This window comes from Mytilus galloprovincialis, chromosome 1 (genome assembly GCF_965363235.1).
Source record: "Mytilus galloprovincialis chromosome 1, xbMytGall1.hap1.1, whole genome shotgun sequence".
NCBI lineage: Eukaryota > Metazoa > Mollusca > Bivalvia > Mytilida > Mytilidae > Mytilus > Mytilus galloprovincialis.
In genome coordinates, this window is record NC_134838.1 from 106235942 (window position 1) to 106256498 (window position 20557).

The 20557-nt window shown below is 32.3% G+C and overlaps 1 long non-coding RNA gene across 1 annotated transcript; it reads left to right on the forward strand.

Moving 5' to 3' along the window:
* Positions 1-66: 66 nt before the first annotated feature.
* On the forward strand, positions 67-15963 carry LOC143049117 (uncharacterized). The gene is made up of 3 exons (XR_012970073.1): positions 67-213; positions 12856-12895; positions 14712-15963. It is a non-coding gene; the product is annotated as an uncharacterized LOC143049117 (long non-coding RNA).
* The last annotated feature ends 4594 nt before the right edge of the window (positions 15964-20557 follow it).

Below are 20557 nucleotides of genomic sequence, written 5' to 3' on the forward strand. Positions count from 1 at the left end.
ATATTTTTAATTATTAATCCCCAAGATTACATGTGTCCACGTGACATGTCCGTGGGTGGTTTGTTGTCAACAAATAAATGTTAATGACCATTTCACGGTTGATCGATTTTGTATTCTCTGTAGGAACAAATACATGTATGTATGTATAAACAATTAAAGGCGAATCGGATATACACTTAGAATACAGCAATGAAAAACATAACGACAGAAAGGGTAAGTTGTTATTTATTAGGCAGGCTGATATCCAGTTGAAATTAATCAAAAGAAATGGAATTATTTTTAAGGTTCATCATAAACTTTTCCCAAATATATGGCCGTATTTTCACTACAAATTTCACTCTGTGTACAGACAAACCTTTGCATCGGGAAAAGTTTTATAGCATGGCTGAACCTAGATAAATAAAATTTAACATACATTTTATTTGAAATTCAGAATATTAAAACCTAACTGGATTTTGTTGTTTATTTTTTTTTTCGTTCCTGCAGAAGGTGCGAAAATAAACTTAGTTGGGGAAACAGGTTTGATAAGCTTCCTTTAAGGTTCACTGATCTATACACTTTAACAAAAATTGTTGTGTTTACACCATGAAATTTTCTCTGAGTGCAGATGTGAACATATATTTGTCCCGCATAATACTTGTTCCCCCTTGAACAAATGATGGAAAACAAAAGTTCTTTGGAACAAAAATTACATAATATTAATTCTACCTTAAAGTTCATGCATGTGGACCCTTTGGCTAAAATGGCCGTATTTTTACCTCAAAATTTACTCTGAGTACAGACAAACCTGTGCATCTGTAAAAAAAAATCAGGCATAGCATGCCCTAGATAAATAAATTTCAAATATGTTTTATGTTTAAGAAAAATAAAAACTTACCAAGTTTTTGCAGTGCACTTTTTAGAATAAAGATAAAAAAAAAATTCTCAAGAGTGTGCCAAAATAAACTAAGTTGGGAAACAGGTTTGAGAAATTCCCCACAGGTAATAATTAAAGTGAGCGTTTTAATTGACATGGACATTAGATGGACAATAGATACCTGACAATAATTGGTGATTTAAACTGTGTACCTGAGTGGACCATATCAAGGGAAACTCAACTGTTTGTTAATTTCATTATCTTCTGTAGGGACGAAAAAAAGTGCACGGCAAAATCCAGTTAAGTTATGAATTTTATAAATCATACAATGCATTTGAATTCATGCTATGCCTTAAAACTTTTCCAGATGCACAGGTTTGTCTGTACACAGAGTAAATTTTGAGGTGAAAATACGGCCATTTTAGCCATATGAACCTTAATAAGATATTTTCTTGGAACTAAAACATCATATGGTTTCATAATATTTGACCCTTTAAAGAAAGAGTGTCATTTGATTTTTTACACCTGATTACATCTTAATTAATGTTCACTTCACATGACATTTACCTGTACATGTAGTACATACAAAGAATGGAGTCTGAGGAATACATTTTGTTTACATATTTAAACGATGGCTCTTATTCTAGATAAGGTATGAAAATGCCTGTACTTTATTATTGGAAATTTACTTCCATAAATTTGTAGCTAGAAATAATTTTGGATATTATAGTATACATTCCTAGAACTTTGACCATATAATAAATATTTCTAGAACTTTAATTATCTAATAACCATGATAACTATTCCTGGAACATTTATAATATAGCCAATATTCCAATATGCCTGGAACTTTTTTAATGTAACAAATATTCCTAGAACTTTTATAATATAACAAATATTCCTGGAACTTTTATAATATAACAAATATTCCTGGAACTTTTATAATATAGCAAATATTTCTGGAACTTTTATTATATAAAACATTGCCCATACTAATCATGCTAATATTCCAAAGAACTTTTAGCATATGACAAAAGTTCCATTGGGAACTTTTCTTATGTAATATTTTATCCTTTGAGAAGGAAATTTTCTTATAGCATTGGATAAAATATCATATAAGGAAAGTTCCCAATGGAACTTTTGTTATATGCTAAAAGTTCTTTAGAACCATAAACTGCCGATTGAAAATGGTAGATGGCAAAACATTCCCTGAGAACAGAGAAAGTGTCCGTTGTGCAGAGTTGCTATAGGTGACGAATACCACTATGTAATGGAATGTAGCAGTCACTTGACAGATAGAACAATACTTATTGACAAGAAATACCTAACGAACTGTAATGTTTTAAAATTTAATGCTATTATGAACCAAAAACAGAAATCTAAACTTCGAAAATTGTGCCAATTATTAGAATTATAAATGACAAAGTGGATTCTCTCTGATGTTAACCTGTCGGCTATACTGATCATACCGTTGTAAAAAAAAAACTCATATTTAATGCTTCCTCAACAAATGTACATATATTCAATGTAATGTAAACTAATGTGTTTTTCTGTATACCTTTGTCCAACTTAGGTGATACCAGAATAAAATGATATATATAAAGAACAAATATTATGGGGAACTTATATTCTGTCACACCTTGATACATAGAAGTTGTATTCATTTTCTATTTTAAAATGAAAAAAACTTTTGTGGATTTTGCTAAACATTTTCTTTCCTTGCCACAGGTAGTGTAAAAATAAACAGTCACGTAAAATCTTTGAGATGGTCCTCTCAGGTAATGATTGTATTGTATCATATTAATTGAAATGGACAATAGAAATCTACTCACAACAAAGGTGATTTAAATAGTGTAAATGAGTGAATTGTTTCAAAGAAAACTCAGGTGTTTGTTTATTTCACCATTTTCTGTGGCAAGGAAAGAAAATGTTCATCGAAATCTATAGTGTTTTGACTTTTTAAAACATTAATTGGATGTAACATGTACTTCTCTAGGTGCTGCCAGGCTTTAAATTTTTTAAAACATTAATTGGATGTAACATGTATTTCTCTAGGTGCTGCCAGGCTTTAAATCTTTTAAAACATTGATTGGATGTAATATGTATTTCTCAAGGTGCTGCCAGGCTTTAAATCTTTTAAAACATTGATTGGATGTAATATGTATTTCTCAAGGTGCTGCCAGGCTTTAAATCTTTTAAAACATTAATTGGATGTAACATGTATTTCTCTAGGTGCTGCCAGGCTGTAAATCTTTTAAAACATTAATTGGATGTAATATGTATTTCTCTAGGTGCTGCCAGGCTTTAAATCTTTTAAAACATTAATTGGATGTAACATGTATTTCTCTAGGTGCTGCCAGGCTTTAAATCTTTTAAAACATTAATTGGATGTAACATGTATTTCTCTAGGTGCTGCCAGGCTTTAAATCTTTTAAAACATTAATTGAATGTAACATGTATTTCTCTAGGTGCTGCCAGGATTTAAATCTTTTAAAACATTAATTGGATGTAATATGTATTTTTCTAGGTGCTGCCAGGATTTAAATCTCTTAAAACATTAATTGGATGTAACATGTATTTCTCTAGGTGCTGCCAGGCTTTAAATCTTTTAAAACATTAATTGGATGTACCATGTATTTCTCTAGGTGCTGCCAGGATTTAAATCTTTTAAAACATTAATTGGATGTAACATGTATTTCTCTAGGTGCTGCCATGCTTTAAATCTTTTAAAATTTCACATTTTTGTCTGCACTGAGAGAAAATCTCATGGTGTAAACACGGCCATTTTTGTTAAAGTGTATAGATGAACCTTAAGGTTTGTAACCGGAGGGGTTTTTACATTGCGTATTTTTTGTGTCAACTTTTACATATTTTACCCCAGACCGTGTAAAGAGTAGGTATCGGAATCCTGAGTCTCTGATCCTTCATATTTGGCTTTTGTATGACTTAACACTGGCAAGTTTTTATAGTTTATTATAATAAATTACAATTTAGCAAATATCAACAATACTATAAAGATAAAAGTATTCAAATGTAAATAAGTTAAAACTCACATAAAAGTGACAAAATATGGTGAGGTCTGTGCAAGACCAGCAAGACTGAAGGTTGACATTTTGTTCTATATATAACAATGTCATCTTACAGTTAGTGGTAAGGTCTGTGCAAGACCATCAAGCTTTCTATAAGTAAAGCTCTGCTGCAGAGTGACTAGTGTCAACAAGCAGTGTTGGGTAGCTTTTCTTTCATAAAACATCCTACCGTATAAAGTCTCTATAGGGAGACTGTGGCTCTCTAAATGATTAAGCACTTTATCAACATCAAAATGGAAATTATTAACGACCTTGACTGGCTATTTAACAAATATTAATCTCAGGACTAATTTTACAAGAGCGAGTTCAATAGAAAAGCTCTATAAGTAAATGATAAGTTGTAAATTATCAAAATCTGTGAATATCTTCAACAAATTAAAGCACAATAAAGTAAATAGATATTATGACATGTAAAACAATCATTTTTACTAATAATTTATATCAACAGTAATATTTAAATGTTAATTTCACAACAGTCCATTTTCAAGGGAAGTAATGTTGTTTTAAAAACTGGCTCTCCGCCATAGGTTCATCATAACCAATGGACAAATATGGCCAGAGGCGAATTTAGAGGGGGGCCCAGGGGGCCCGGCCCCCCCTTTTTGGGAAAAAATTTGGTTGCTTATATAGGGAATCATTGAAGCATGACTGGAGCGGGTCCCCTCTTAGGTCAGTCAGTGGGCCTCCACTTATGAAAATTTCTGGATCCGCCACTGATGGCCGTATTTTCACCTCAAAAACTACTTGTGTACAGACTTACCTGTGCTGTTTGGAGAGTTTTAAGTCCTAGCATCCACTAGATACATCAAAGTTTAATGGATTTTGTGTTTAAGAAAGATAAAATCTTTTTTGTTTTTTGATGGGCATTTTTTTCCCTTTCTGCAGAAGGTGTAAAAATAAACAAACACCTGCATTACTTTGATACTGTCCAGTCAGATAAAATGTTTAACTCACCTATAGTTGTGAAAATACCTATTGTCCAATGTCACGGACATGAACAGAACATGAAAACTTACCTGGAATTTGATGTGCATTTTCAGGTTGGGAACAAACCCTTTGCATGGTGTTTATACCTTTATAGAAGGATCATCCTTCTATAGAGGGATACAATTACCAGTATTTATTAAATAGAGCTAAGACATCGTTATCACCCCAACCATGATAACCAGTAATAGAGCTCAGACATCGTTATCACCTGTTTTCCAGAAATATTGTAATTCAGGTAATTTTACCTTTCTTTATTAGTTTTAAGACAACATTAAAGCATGCTGTGTACTTCAATACATGAGACAAAAGAAAATTTACCACGTAAATAAACATATATACATATATCTACATTTTGATACCACGTTCAGTTTCCCTCAGTATCATATATATTTATATTGATTCTAATTGGCCTGATAAATAATTTATGACACGCGAAAATTCTGTTTTATCCGATAAAATTATATTAAAACAAAACCTTATATCAAGCTTGTAAGCGATCAAACCTCAACTGATATAGAATGAAATTCATAACAGTGTAGCTATGACCATTCATTGACTGGGGGAAATTAGGTGAACGTTCGTCTGTAATGCCCACTGCTCACGACGTACTTATCATAGAAATTTAAACTGTGAGGTCACCAAAGGTTCTAAACGCCTAAATAAAATAATTAAAAATACTAATCAGGAATAACCTTTGTAATTTGAAAATAAATAAAAATGGCCTTCAACACGGAGTCTTGGCTCACACCGAACAGCAAGCTATAAAGGTTGAATACTTAAAATTCTTTACTTGATTTTTTTGTTATGGTTTGACCATCAATTTTCCTAATATGATATCGCACGTTCTTTCAGATTATTTTTTTTACTTAATTGGCTTTGAAAGTTACAATGCATGATGTCGTCTGTTTATGTAGTTCATATGTGTTTTTCGTTTCTCGTTGGTTTTCCCGTTTGAATGGTTTTACACTAGTAGTTTTGGGGCCCTCTATAACTTGCTGTTCGGTGTGAGCCAAGGCTCCGTGTTGCATGTCGTACCTTGACCTATAATGGTTTACTTTTATGAATTATTACTTGGGAGGAGAGTTGTCTCATTGGCACTCATACCACATCTTCCTATATCTATCTATATCTATACATTTTTTTTTCAACAAAAGAATACATCTCAAGAATATAAGTTTTGTAAGAAACGTGAGAAATTGTGTTGGACTTGAAAATAAGGCAAAGTGACAAATATCTGAAAGAATGAATCGTTTTATGGTATTAAACAAAGAAATCAAATGATTTTTTAATTATCCAGAACTCTTCACAAACAAAACCCACATGTATACGCATTGAATAAAAAGTAGGCCATTCTTAAATGATCACACCGTAGAAGTAGTTGTGCTCTTAATCAATGAGATATTTTGTGAATTAACCCCATCAACTTAATAGTTTTTTTTACAATGGATAAACCTATTTTTTTTATTATTATTAAATAATATCATCTCTGAACATTATTATTCTTATAAATGACACGGTTGTATGTGATGATTATAATAAATATTTAAAACAAATTCCTTTCAAGCTTTGTAAAAAGAAAGTTTCATTTTATGTATCGGAATGTGTAACAAGTGAATATTTCAATCCCCACTGGAAGGCCTCTGACAGACTGGGTGAGCATAAAATCATAGCCGTTGACAAACAAGTTACAACCTACAAACTTTTTACTGTCGACCACACTGTTATGCAATTAATTCTATTAAAAAAAATAATGGAAAGAATATTACTTGGATTTCCTATGTTGCTTTTTGGAACAAATTATGCAAAATCTAAGAACGGTTAGTTGGTTTGTAATTGATTTATTGTGAACCATATATTGTTTGGAACCATATATTTTTGGGGGAAGTTCATCTCATAGATAAATAATTATAATTGAAACGATTATTTCGTTCTTTAGCTAGGACAAAAAGATATACTCTAGTAATATTATATTTCAATATTATTGTCCAACCTAATCAACCTATAAATCGTTTTTTTTTTTGTTGTTGCTGTTGTTTAATGTTGTTGTTTGTGGTTGTTGTTGTTGTTGTTTTTTTCCGGGGGGGGGGGGGGGGGGGGGGGGGGGTCATGTACTTTTCCTATGATTTTCTATTGAAGTTGATAAATATTATATGACATTTGGAACGGGGACCCAATTATTTGCCCCATTGGAACGCATTGAAAATCATAGTGAATACATAGGGTCCTGTTTAATAAATAATTTTGATAGCCACCTTGGGACTTCTGGTTCATGTTAGGCATTCATTTTGAAGTGTCTAAGCACAATCTCAGTGCCTCATGACCGGCATTCCGTTGCAAAAATTTGTTTTCATTGACAACAGGGTCAGTCTGTCTACTTCCGGCGAAAAATAAAGGCTAGAATTCAGGCAATTTACTCTATGTACTGACGAGAGATTACATTTAAATCAATCAAAAATTTTACAGAACTTCAAACTAGAAAGCCTACCCTTTCAAATAAATCTACATTCAGTAACAGAACTAGTGAAATAATAACACTACACAATTTATAACAAAAGTTATATATATTTTTTTAAGAACTACATTCGTGGGTACCGGACTGGTTGCCCTAACTGGGATGCTATTCCATTTAAGGTGTTACCTAACACTACAGGGAGATAACTCTGTAAAATCAGCTAAACGTTTTAATTACGTTGTGTTGTTAAAGGAATATTAAGCTTCTCAGTGATCAAAATAAGTGTTTGTCAAACTGCTATATAACCTGTGTAATTTTTCAGATAAAACGGTTGGTTCAAATTTGTTCAAATTTTTGTCGAGCCTGCAACTTTTGTTGCAGAAAGCTCGACATAGGGATAGTGATCCGGCGGCGGCAGCGGCGGCGTTAGCTCACTTCTTAAAAGCTTTATATTTTAGAAAGTGGAAGACCTGGATGCTTCATACTTTGTATATAGATGCTTCATGTTACAAAGTTTCCGTCAGTCACATGTCCAATGTCCTTGACCTCATTTTCATGGTTCAGTGACCACCAAAAGTTCATTTTTTTGTAATGTTGAATTCTCTCTTATTATAAGTAATAGGATGAAAATATTTGATATGTGCGTACCTTGCAAGGTCCTCATGTCTGTCACACAGTTTTCACTTGACCTCGACCTCATTTCATGGATCAGTGAACAAGGTTAAGTTTTGGTGGTCAGGTCCATATCTCAGATACTATAAGCAATAGGGCTAGTATATTCGGTGTATGGAAGGACTGTAAGGTGTACATGTCCAACTGGCAGGTGTCATCTGACCTTGACCTCATTTTCATGGTTCAGTGGTTATAGTTAAGTTTTTGTGTTTTGGTCTGTTTTTCTCATACTATATGCAATAGGTCTACTATATTTGTTGTATGGAATGATTGTAAGGTGTACATGTCTAGCTGGCAGATGTCATGTGACCTTGACCTTATTTTCAAGGTTCATTGGTCTTTGTTTAGTTATCTTGGTTAATGTTAAGTTTATGTGACAGTTGTAATAAAGCTTAGCTTTATACTTAGGACTATCAACATAATATCAATGATAGTATAGAAGGCGAGACATTTCAGCGTGTGCACTCTTGTTATATTTTTGTCAAAGGGTCAAAGTAAATACTTTGTCAAAATTTTAAGAAAATTAAACGAGCCATATTAATTTTAGTTAAAGTGTTGGGTACCACCTTAAATTCATATAATTACATTAGATGTATGTTTCATTATAATACGTTATTTTGATTGGCTAACTGCACATCTCGCGTTATTTAAGCAATTGCATTACACAATAAAATTTATCATTCATGTTGATAATTAGAGGTCCCACAATAAATGACACATTTGAATTAAATAAAAACTTAATAAAAAACGTGTTTTCATGATCCTAGCTAAAAAAATGTAATTGTAAGTATTGAATTTTTCTTTTAGTAACTTCATAGGGTGTGTAAAAGCGTTGAACGTGCGCACATTTTTAGACCGAAGCGGAAAGCGCTTCATACAAAATGTACTTCGGTCAACGCTTTTACACCCCAATGAAGTTACAAAAAGAAGCATCAATTCTTAAATTGAAAGATTGACTGGTAAAAAATAATCGGTTAATTCATTTATTGAACCAATGCATGTATTTATCATAAACTAAGTCTCCTGTGCACGATTTTTATCATTTTCTACGCAATTAAACATATCGTATAATCGTCATTTTTTTTTCTTTTTGTCTGTTATTATATGAAAATATGCAAAGTATGGCGGCTAATTATTTGTCGAGTCTTGAAGCCGAAGATTACCGATTGTCACCTTATAAGGTATATATAGTAAACAATCAACAAATAAGCATGGGTATTTGGCACGTGTCTAACATGTAAAATCAGATAATAGTTTACATGAATGAGAGATCATGCGTATTGTGATCACCGGATTTTTACGAGACGGGCCACGCTATAAGGTCACTTTGCATACGGAAAATATGTCGGCAAATTGCTTCCTCGAAGCAAGCTATTAAAAAAAAAGTAAACTTTATCTAAATGGGGATAAATCAAAGAATTTACTTCAGAAAAAGTATATGTACATAGATTTTATAATGAAAAAAAATCACAAAAATACTGAACTCAGAGGAAAATCAAATCGGAAAGTCCCTAGTCACATGACAAAATCAAATGACAAAACACATCAAAAACGAATGGACAAAAATTGTCTATTTAGTTATAAAAAACATATGCATCATTATTTTTTTTTAAAATTGAGGGTTCATATGACTTTAATATGTGGCATAAGGTTAATTTCTCAAGTTCCATAGTTTATTATAAGCTGTTATTTCGGTGTCCATTTTCTTTAATGGAGGGGCATTGTCTCTTCATATTTGTCATGATAAATTATTAGGGCCCTCATCGAGGATACAGGAGCCCTACAGTTTTCACATTGTCCGTCCGTCCGTTTACAATTTTTGTGAACGCTAAAACTCAAAATGTCAAGTTAGGTGGCTGATGAAATTTTGTACAGTTGTTGTGCAGAATATGAAGATGGTGTGCATATATTTTATTTTTGTGAAATTCGGCTCTTTTATTTAAGAAAAAAAAATCGTTTTTGTTAGTTCTCAAATTTTGAGAAATGTTGTTTGTAAACGTAAAAACTCCCAAAATATAGGTAGGAGTTAATGAAATTTTGCACATTTGGTGTGCAAAATATGCAGATGTGCATGTTATATTTTGCTGAAATCCGACTCTTTAATTTAGGAGTAAAGGCAACCTTTTTTGTTTAATCACAAATTTTGAGAAATGCCTTTTGTAAATGCAAAAAATCAAAGTATAGGTAGGAGGTCAATAGAAATTTTGCCAAGTTGACTTTGTGATTTATATGTAGATATGCATGTTTTATTTTGTTGAAATTCGGCTTATTAATTTTGGAAAAGTTTATCTTTGATAAAAAATATCACATATTTAAGAGAAGTGTCTTCTTCTAAGAGGATTTAAACAAAAACTGATATATAAGTTTATCATATACTTATAGAAAATAATGGTATAATTGTACCCCATGATAAAGCTTATTTGTGCATATATTTAATCATTAAATTTGACGAATTAAGCCTTAGTCGTGTGATATGACTTTTGTTATCAACTGCTTCCGGTTTATATCAACTGCTTCTGTTTCATATCAACTGCTTCCGGTTATTATCGCATGCTTTGCTGTAATGTTATCGGATGACATTTCGGCAAATTCCGGAAAAAATTATTAGGAATCAGGAAAATATCTTATCAATTATTGTAAAACAAATATAACAACAAAATCTTTTTTTCAAAGTTTTAAAAATAGTTTTTTGTCTGTATGACTTCTGTTGAAGTAAATGATAAAAAGAACATAACATGTCATTTTCCATGTCGGCTCTCGGGCTGATATCATGACCTTGGGCGGATAAGGGTCTGATATGAAAAATTCCATGTTATAATCTATATTTATCTTATTATATACTTAGACTAAATAACAAATGATTTTTACTGTATGATAATAACATTAAATTAACGTAAATTCCATATTTTTCGAATTAGTGCTTCGCGGGCTGATATTATCAGATTATTACATGGCATTTTTCATATCGCATGTATTATCAGCCCTAGGTTCAATATCAGCCCAAGAGCCGCATGGCTCGAGGGCTGATAACACATGCGATATGAAAAATGACATGTTATGATCTTTTTATCATATGCTTCAACAATGGAGTAAAATAACAGATTCATATATTGATCCTTTGACGTTGTTCCCAAATAGAAGTTCAAAGATTGAAAAGTTCACGGACGTCGGACCCATATTTAGTACATTCGATTTCAAATCTTTCTACCATATGCCTCAACAGAGGAGAACACATTTTTAATATGGACGACTCGACAAACCAAAAAAAAAAAAAAACAAAAAAAAAACCAACAATATACATAATGAACACTGTTTGGAAAAGTCAACCTTTTCAAAGTAACTTTCTAAATTATGTTTGAAATTTATAGAGAATGCATTTATTTAATAATTTGTTTGTTTGTTTTTTTGATTTTATTTGTTCTTATTTTACACAATATACTTTTCAGTATCTAAATAATTGTTTTGTACACTATTTCGTAATGTTTTTCACTGAAAACGTAGCATTCAGGTGTATTTTCCGGAATTTGCCGAGTATCACCGGAATGCCATGTGATAACGTTACGGAAAGGCATGTGATAACAATCGAAGCATGTGATAAACTTTTCATATCAGCCCGTTAAGCACCAATTCGAAAAATATGGAATTTACGTTAATTTAATGCTATTATCATACAGTAAAAATCATATGTTATTTAGTCTAAGTATATGATAAGAAAAGTTTATCACTTGCTTCGACTGTTATCACATGCCTTTCCTTAACGTTATCGCATGGCATTCCGGTGATACTCGGCAAATTCCGGAAAATATACCTCAATGCTACGTTTTCAGTGAAAAACATTACAAAGTAGTGTACAAAACAATTATTTGGATACTGGAAAGTATATTGTGCAAAATAATAATACTTTTAAAAAAAAATACTGAAAAAACAACAACTAGTTATTATTAAATAAATACATTTTTTAAAACTTCAAACATAATTTAGAAAATTACTTTTAAAAAAGTTGACTTTTCCAAACAATGTTTGTATATTTTTTAATTTGTTTTTTTGTCGATTCGACCATATTTAAATGTTTTTCTTCTCTATTAGGCTTATGATAGAAAGATTTCATATCGAGTTTACTAAATTTGGGGTCCGACGTCGTGAACTTTTCACTCTTTGATCTTCTATTTGGAACCACGTAAAAGGATCAATATACGAATCTGTTATTTTTCTGCATTGTTGAAGCCATGCTCACTTGGGTTGATATTGAACCTAGGGCTGATATAAATACATGCCACATGAAAAGTGCCATGTAATAATCTGATATTATCAAGTTATTTCAACGTAATTGACAAATCAAAATAAATGGTAAAATCTTAGTTTTTGTTTAAAAATCAATTTTAAGAAGCAGTGATCTCGTGGTAGTGTGTTCGCCTCGAGTGTGGGTGGTCGTTGGTTTGAACAACGGCCAGGTCAAACCAAAGACTTTAAAATTGATATTGGTTGCTTCTCCGCTACGAACACGGTTTTTAGGAGGAAGAACAGACTGGTCGGTTTGGACTCAGAATAATGTGTCCGGGTAAGGTGACATGTCTTCTTGCGGACTGTTACCTTGTGAACTAGTCGTTAACAGTCTTGCTCAGCGTGTTGGTCTAATACAAAGCAGGATTAATACTCTTAAGAAATTAACATGTTTTTCAATTTCTCAGAACCCCAAACTTTTAAAGTACAGTTTTAGGTGTAAAGGTGGAAATTATGCCTTTTGAACCATATTGTAAAACCACTTTTAAGTTATACATCTATATGCTTCTATATTTCAGACAAATTCATTTACAGAAATATTGAAGAATGTAGGAAAATGTAAGATAATATTTAAGGCTTAATGAAAATCACAAAAATACACTGGTTCACGGATACGTGAAAAAGTAACCATATAAACATATCAAAAAGAAAGAGAAAGCACATTGGAAAATGAAAATGAAACAACAAAAGAAAGACGTAACGACATTTTAACAAAAACGTAGCAAACCATGTCACAAGAAAACTATACAGTCTGTATAATGACACCTTATTAAGGTAAATGGGGGAGGGGGAGGGGGAATGAAGTCAAGTATTAATCAACAACCTACACAATAAAACAGACAGCTTCTAAAACTCATGATATGAATGAAAGGATTCGATTATTTCTGTCAATTGGTTTTGTTTGCTAGTGGATATCTAGCATCATATGTTCATTAGGAAAATGCACCCATTTTAAACAAATAAATTGAATGCAATATGTCTTAATCAATTTTCTTCATTGACAAGGCTTCTTTTTAAACACTCTTCGTAAATGTTTATGCTTTTTGCGTTCATAGAGAAATCTCTAAATGGAGATCCCTTCATCTTGGATGCAAAATGACTTGCAAATATGTTTCTGCTTAATTTTTTATGCTCACTAATCATATTCTACAAAAGACATGTTTTTCCTTAGAGGATATAATTTGCACTACCCTAAACTAAAAAGTGAAAACCCGAGTTTGTTTATTATTAATACGTAGATTATTACCAGTAAATGGAAAACAATTGTTAAGACCTCAGAAATTAAAAACTGATAACGGTACAAATTAGCTTGTTTGATGTTTAAAAATAATATTAAATGTCTTGGATCCCGGCTGGGTCAAACCAATGACTTTAAAATTGATAGTTGATACTTTCCCGCTAAGCACGCACGCGACATTAAGGCGTAAGAGCAAAGACTTGACGGGTCGGACATGTCTTCCTGCAGTTGTTTCAGGTGGATGCACTCATAGTCTTTGCATGAGTTCATATAACTACTATTTTCACCAATTTTTCAAAGTCCAAAACTCGTAATTTCGGCACAAATCAACGGAGCGAAACAAAACGTAAACTCGATCTAAAACAAATTATAAACGACTCACATTATAATTTTGATTTATAGCTATGTTTCGGAGTTCATTGTGCCGTCCATTTTGCTGATCTACTATTAATTATTGTTAAGGGGCCAGCTGCAGCCTGACTCGGGGTGCTGGATTTTCTCGTTGCATTGAAGACCCATAATGATTGTTTGTCTTGGGCTGTTTCTACTCATTGGTCGGGTTGTTGTCTCTTTGACATATTCCCCTTTTTCTTTCTGATTTGAAGCTAACTGTGCAACCTTCTCGAAATAAAGATTAATATTAGTAGTATTACTCGTGTAAACAAATAGATTTTAGTCTTGAGAAATCAATTTTTAGTAATGAAAAGACGATCACTTTCTGTAACAATTGATTTAACAATATTTAGTAGCATATACAGATATTTATTTATCGACTTTTATTTAGCTTGATAAAATATTCATAAACATTACACCTTGCATATGATATGATGTCAATTTAACGGATCAAGTATACACGAATAAAAACCTTGCCAATAAAGGAAATTGATTAAGACATGCATAAAATAATATAACAAGTAACGCTATTGAGAAAGTTATAATTTACATATTTTATGCCTTTATATATTACGCTTTAATCTTTCTACGACGCTTTACTTTCACTGTTAAGTTCAAAGGATGCCCAAATAAAAATTAGTAGCAATGACACATTGTGCAATGTATAGTTTGGTGAAACTAACGAAAGTCCAAATGATAGGTACATAATATGCATTTTTTTTATTATCAGTATTTCTATTTCAGGCATACTAATAGGACTTTTAGTTTATTTGTTATTCGGTCAACTCGTTTTAAAATCGACAAATACAATTATAGCTTTGCCGTCAGACAGAAATACAATAGTAACGATCGAATCATATAAAAATATTGCGACAAAGAAAGGGTTAATTTGTCCAATTTTACAAGGCGGACTAGGAAATAGATTATTTCAGTTTTCTACAGCTTTCGCTGCTGCAATGTCTAAAGACATGGATGTCCTTATTCCGTCAAAAGCCCAGATTAGACAAGTATTCGAAATAAATGTGAAATACACAAACATAAGTGACTTTTGTAAAGGATTTCCGAAAGTATTAGACAAAGCATCCCCAACATATAATAGTACACTCTTGGAATTTAGTCCATCAAGTCAAATTCAATTGGGATATGGACTCCAATCATGGAAATACTTCTACAAATATGACAAACAACTTCGAAAGCAATTGACCTTTCGGAAGCATATAAAAGACGCTGCAGAACAGGAAATTAACAAGATATTACAGAAAAGAAATATAAAATCTCGTCAGAATATTACTTTAGTCGGCGTCCATATAAGGAGAGGTGATAAAGTCGGCAATAACGACGGCTTCAATATAGCAACACCAGAATATTTAAACCGGTCAGTTAATTACTACGTTACAAAATATAAATTTGTTTTATTTATTGTGATATCGGACGGTATGAAATGGTCTAAGGATAACATGCCTTCACATGTACCGATTGAATATGTATCTTTAGGGAAAAGAGACTTGGATATGGCAACTGTAGTTGCTTGCGATCATACAATAATGACCATAGGAACATTTGGCTGGTGGATTGGATACCTAACTAATGGAGAAGTTGTGTATTTAAAGGATGCTGCTAAAAAAGGTTCACGATTTGAAAGGATACTAAATCATAAAGATCATTTCTATCCACATTGGATAGGACTTTAAACAATCAAAAATATTTGAAAATAGCAATTTGATTGTGAAATTCATAGTTACACACGCTAACAAAGGAGTTTCAAAGTTGACTATGTTCTTGCCTTTATTCCTCATTGTTAGATGTATACAGCCATACTGTCATTTGTTACATTTCATTTTCCCTTTCTGTGCTGTTCTATTCTCCACATCAATACATGTCATCGTATGAGTTGAATATCATTATTTTGTAATAAGTATCGATTATTTTCCTTTTCATCCCTTGTTTATTTCAGGCTGTTAATTTATTTGCTTCATAATATTTTATTTACATATGATTTATTTTATTTAGTATTCATATATTGACCACAGCTGACATTTAAGTAACTTTAAAATACGAATGGAAATGGTAAACGTGTTTAAGAGACAACAACCCGACCAAAGAGCAGAAAACAGCAAAAGGCCACCAACAGGTATTCAGCGAGAAAATCCCGACCCGGAGGCGTCTTTCAGTTGGCTCCTTAACAAACATGTGAAAATGGACATCACACTAAACTCAAAAACATATAAATGAACTAAAATTTAAATAAAAAACACACACAAGACTAACAAAGGCAAGATGCTCTTGACTATGGACACGCGCAAAAATACGGCGAGGTTAAACATGTTTTGTGAGATCTGAACCTCCCTCATAACTCTATCCATTGTAGAACGCACAGCAAAATGTACAGTAAAACTTAGTTCAAGTGAAGTCCGAGTTCGATGTCAGAATAGGTAACAAAAAAACAAAATGACAATGATCAATAGATTAACGAAGGATTACTAGCAGTTACTGACATGCCAGCTCCGGACCTCAATTTAACGATTTGAAAGATTATATCTTCATTACATAAAAATCAAGCAGAATCCCTCCCGTTAGGGGTTTAGTATCATACTATCATAAAATATATGAGAAGAACATAACCCGTATCATGCCAACAACTGATTTTTGTCGAGCCTGCGACTTCTGTAGCAGAAAGCTCGACATAGAGATAGTGATCCGGCGGCGGTGGCGTTAGCTAACTTCTAAAAAAGCTTAGAGATTACGCTCGATGTTTGAGTCACTTTTGGTAACGTCGTATGTCAACGTCAAAATCATGATATATTGGCGTTTTGTAATATTGACGTCTAGTACATTAGTTAAACACTTGGTTTTCTATTAAGGTAGATAGGGTGGCTTCCTCCATCTTGGATTTGGAAATACCAGAAAAAAAGGTCTAGATCATTAATAGAATGTGCAAATTGTTAGAGTAGTAGGTAATTCATGTGCAATAACTTTCACTTCAGTATAGAAAATGACCTGTTTTATCATATTAATGGTTGTATTTTACAAAAATCAGAAAACTTTTGTTTGATTATTTTTTTCCAACTTTGCCACATAAGGGGAGGCAACTCAAATGCAAGGGTAGATATAATTCAGATTAAGATACTTTTTCAATAGAATGGAATTTACCTATTTTATAATGTAACAAGAAAACAGGATCGGTGACCCCATTTTTCTTTTTCTCAACTGAAAGAATACTATTAAAGCTATCTTGTCATATGTTATCTCTATGGTGTTGTTTACGCTTTATTGCAGATTATGTGGGTTTTCCGTGCATAATCTATACAAAATCTTGTCAATTTGTAACATCGTGTAGCGTGAAAATAAGTCCCGTGACCCATTCTTTTTATTATTTAAAAAAAAGCATGATATAATAAACTACATTTTGGCAATTATATTATATTAGAATGATCCTTTCTTTGTCTCAATATTTTTGTATGATTCGATTTTTACTATTGTATCTCTGTCTGACGGCACAGCTATAATTGTATTTGTCGATTTTAAAATGAGTTGTTCAAATAACAAATAAACTATAAGTCCTATAAGTATACCTAAAATATAAATATTGATAATAAATATGGCATATTTTAGCGGCCGTGCAAAATCAAGTTCGTATTTTTGACACATATATATCTTAATAAGATACTAAATAATGTAAATCTATGGTTTCTGAAAGCGATAGACATTTTTGTTCGCTTTGGGGATTCCGTATATCGTCAGATTATCGGAATTCCAATGGGGACTAACTGTGCACCACTTATTGCGGACCTGTTTTTGTATTGTTATGAGTTACAATTTATGACAAAAATAAGCAAAGACCCATCGAAACAACATCTGATAAACAAATTTAATAATACTTTTAGATATTTGGATGATATTTTGGCTCTCAATAATGACGACTTCAGTATGTATATTAATGAAATTTATCCTGTTGAACTTACTTTAAATAAAGCTAATACTAACAATGACCACTGCCCTTTTCTCGATCTTGATATCTATATCACTAATGGAAAGCTGAATACTAAAATTTATGATAAAAGGGATGATTTTTCATTTCCTATCGTTAATTATCCGTTTTTAGATGGTGACGTTCCCTTGTCACCATCTTACGGTGTTTATATATCTCAACTTGTACGATTCGCTCGTGTATGTAACAATGTTTTAGATTTTAACGAGAGAAATTTATGTATTACTGAAAAATTATTACACCAGGGTTTTCGATATCACAAACTAGTCAAAACATTTACTAAATTTTATCATCGGTATAAAGACATCATTCGTAAATATAGCTCAACATGCAGACTTCTAATACGTTCAGGTATTTCACATCCAATTTTTTATGGTAATATTCTTTATAAAGCACAAAGGTGTCAGTATTCACCTCAGAAACTTACAAAACCTTTGAATAGACTTATTAAGAAGGGATATAATTACGATACTGTTGTCAAGTCATTAAAGATTGCATATTTTGGCGTTAATATTGAGTCACTGATAAGGTCTTTGCATCGGAACTAAACACATTTATTCTAAAAACAGTTGTTGGCATGACACGGGTTATGTTCTTCTCATATATGTTATGATGGTATGATACTAAACCCCTAACGGGAAGGATTGTGCCTGATGTTCATATGATGAAATCATAATCTTTCAGTCAGTTTAGCTGAAGTCTGGAGCTGGCATGACAGTTAACTGCTAGTAGTCTGTTGTTATTTATGTATTATTGTCATTTTGTTTATTTTCTTTGGTTACATCTTCTGACATCAGACTCGGATTTCTCTTGAACTGAATTTTAATGTGCGTATTGTTATGCGTTTACTTTACTACATTGGTTAGAGGTATAGGGGGAGGGTTGAGATCTCACAAACATGTTTAACCCCGCCGCATTTTTGCGCCTGTCCCAAGTCAGGAGCCTCTGGCCTTTGTTAGTCTTGTATTATTTTAATTTTAGTTCTTGTGTATAATTTGGAAATTAGTATGGCGTTCATTATCACTGGACTAGTATATATTTGTTTAGGGGCCAGCTGAAGGACGCCTCCGGGTGCGGGAATTTCTCGCTACATTGAAGACCTGTTGGTGACCCTCTGCTGTTGTTTTTTATTTGGGCGGGTTGTTGTCTCTTTGACACATTCCCCATTTCCATTCTCAATTTTATTATCATTAAAAAAATGGATTTTTTCCAGAATGACATATAGTATGAAATTCAAAACAGTGTAGCTGTGGCCATTGATTGACCCATCAAAATCATCCATTGACTGGGACAATTTACGTGAACGTTTGTCTGTAACAACCACTGTTCATGACGTACCTACGATAGACATTTAAACTGTGGGGTCAACAAAGGTTTCTTAACGCCTTTAATTATAAAATAATTCCAAAAAATTAATCAGGAATAACCTTTGTGTTTTGATTTATATAATTGATATAAATCAAAATATCGTGTTATTTCTGATTAATTTTTCGAATTACTTTATTTAGGTGTTGAGAACCTTTGGTGACCCCATAGTTTAAGTGTCTTTAAAAAGTACATAGTGAGCATTGGTCGTTACATACAAACGTTCACCTAAATTGTCCCAGTCAATGAATGATTTTAATGTGTCAATCAATGGCCACAGCTACACTGTTTTGAATTTCATACTATAAGGTTACACCAGATTTATAAATAGATAAAGGATTTAAGGACAGTGTCAAAGAGCAGAAAACAGCTAAAAGGTCTTCAGTGGGTCTTCAATGCATCGAAAACAAATCCTGAACAAGACACGGGCTTCCGCTGCCACACATAGACAGGCGGAAAAATTAAAACTCAATTTAAAAGAAGTCCGAGTCCCATAATAGAAAATGTAACAGAAGAAACTTAACGAAATGACAATGATAAACATATATTAACCAAAAATTACTAGCAGTTACTGACATGCCAACTCCCGACTTTCATTAAATCGATCGAAATATTATTATATAAAACCCTAATACAACCTTTTAAAGGTTTGGTATCATACTATCATACATTATACAAAAAGATTATAAAAACATTAATTTCCGATACTGAGACAATATGAATGAATCAATATTAAATCCAAAAATGCAATCTTTAGTGACTTGGCAACAATATCGTAACTGTATCGTGTAAATGAGTCTGTTAAAAGGTTTGGTTGATTTTGAGGTACATAACGTCAATTGATTGCTTGTATAGAATATTTCCATAACTGAAGAGACCAACGTATAAGATGTCTGAACGTTGATTTATATTTTTGTATGAGTTTCCCTCTGCCGATGATAAAATTTATACCACAGTATAATATACAACAACTAATGTTGACAAGATAATGTTATAGTGTGGTATACAGAACAGAGAAACCAGCGAAGAAACTAAGACTTACACTAAAACGAACGTAGCGGATTGAAAACATCAATATTATTCCAGGAATAGTTTTTTGATACCGTTGTCATAATTAGTTTTGTCAAAATAACAAAAAACACATATGTGTTCTTTTTTTTGGAATACTTACTTTATAAAAGTAAGGAGTAATGGTAAGAGTGCCAATGAGACAACTATCCATAAGGCTGTTTTGATT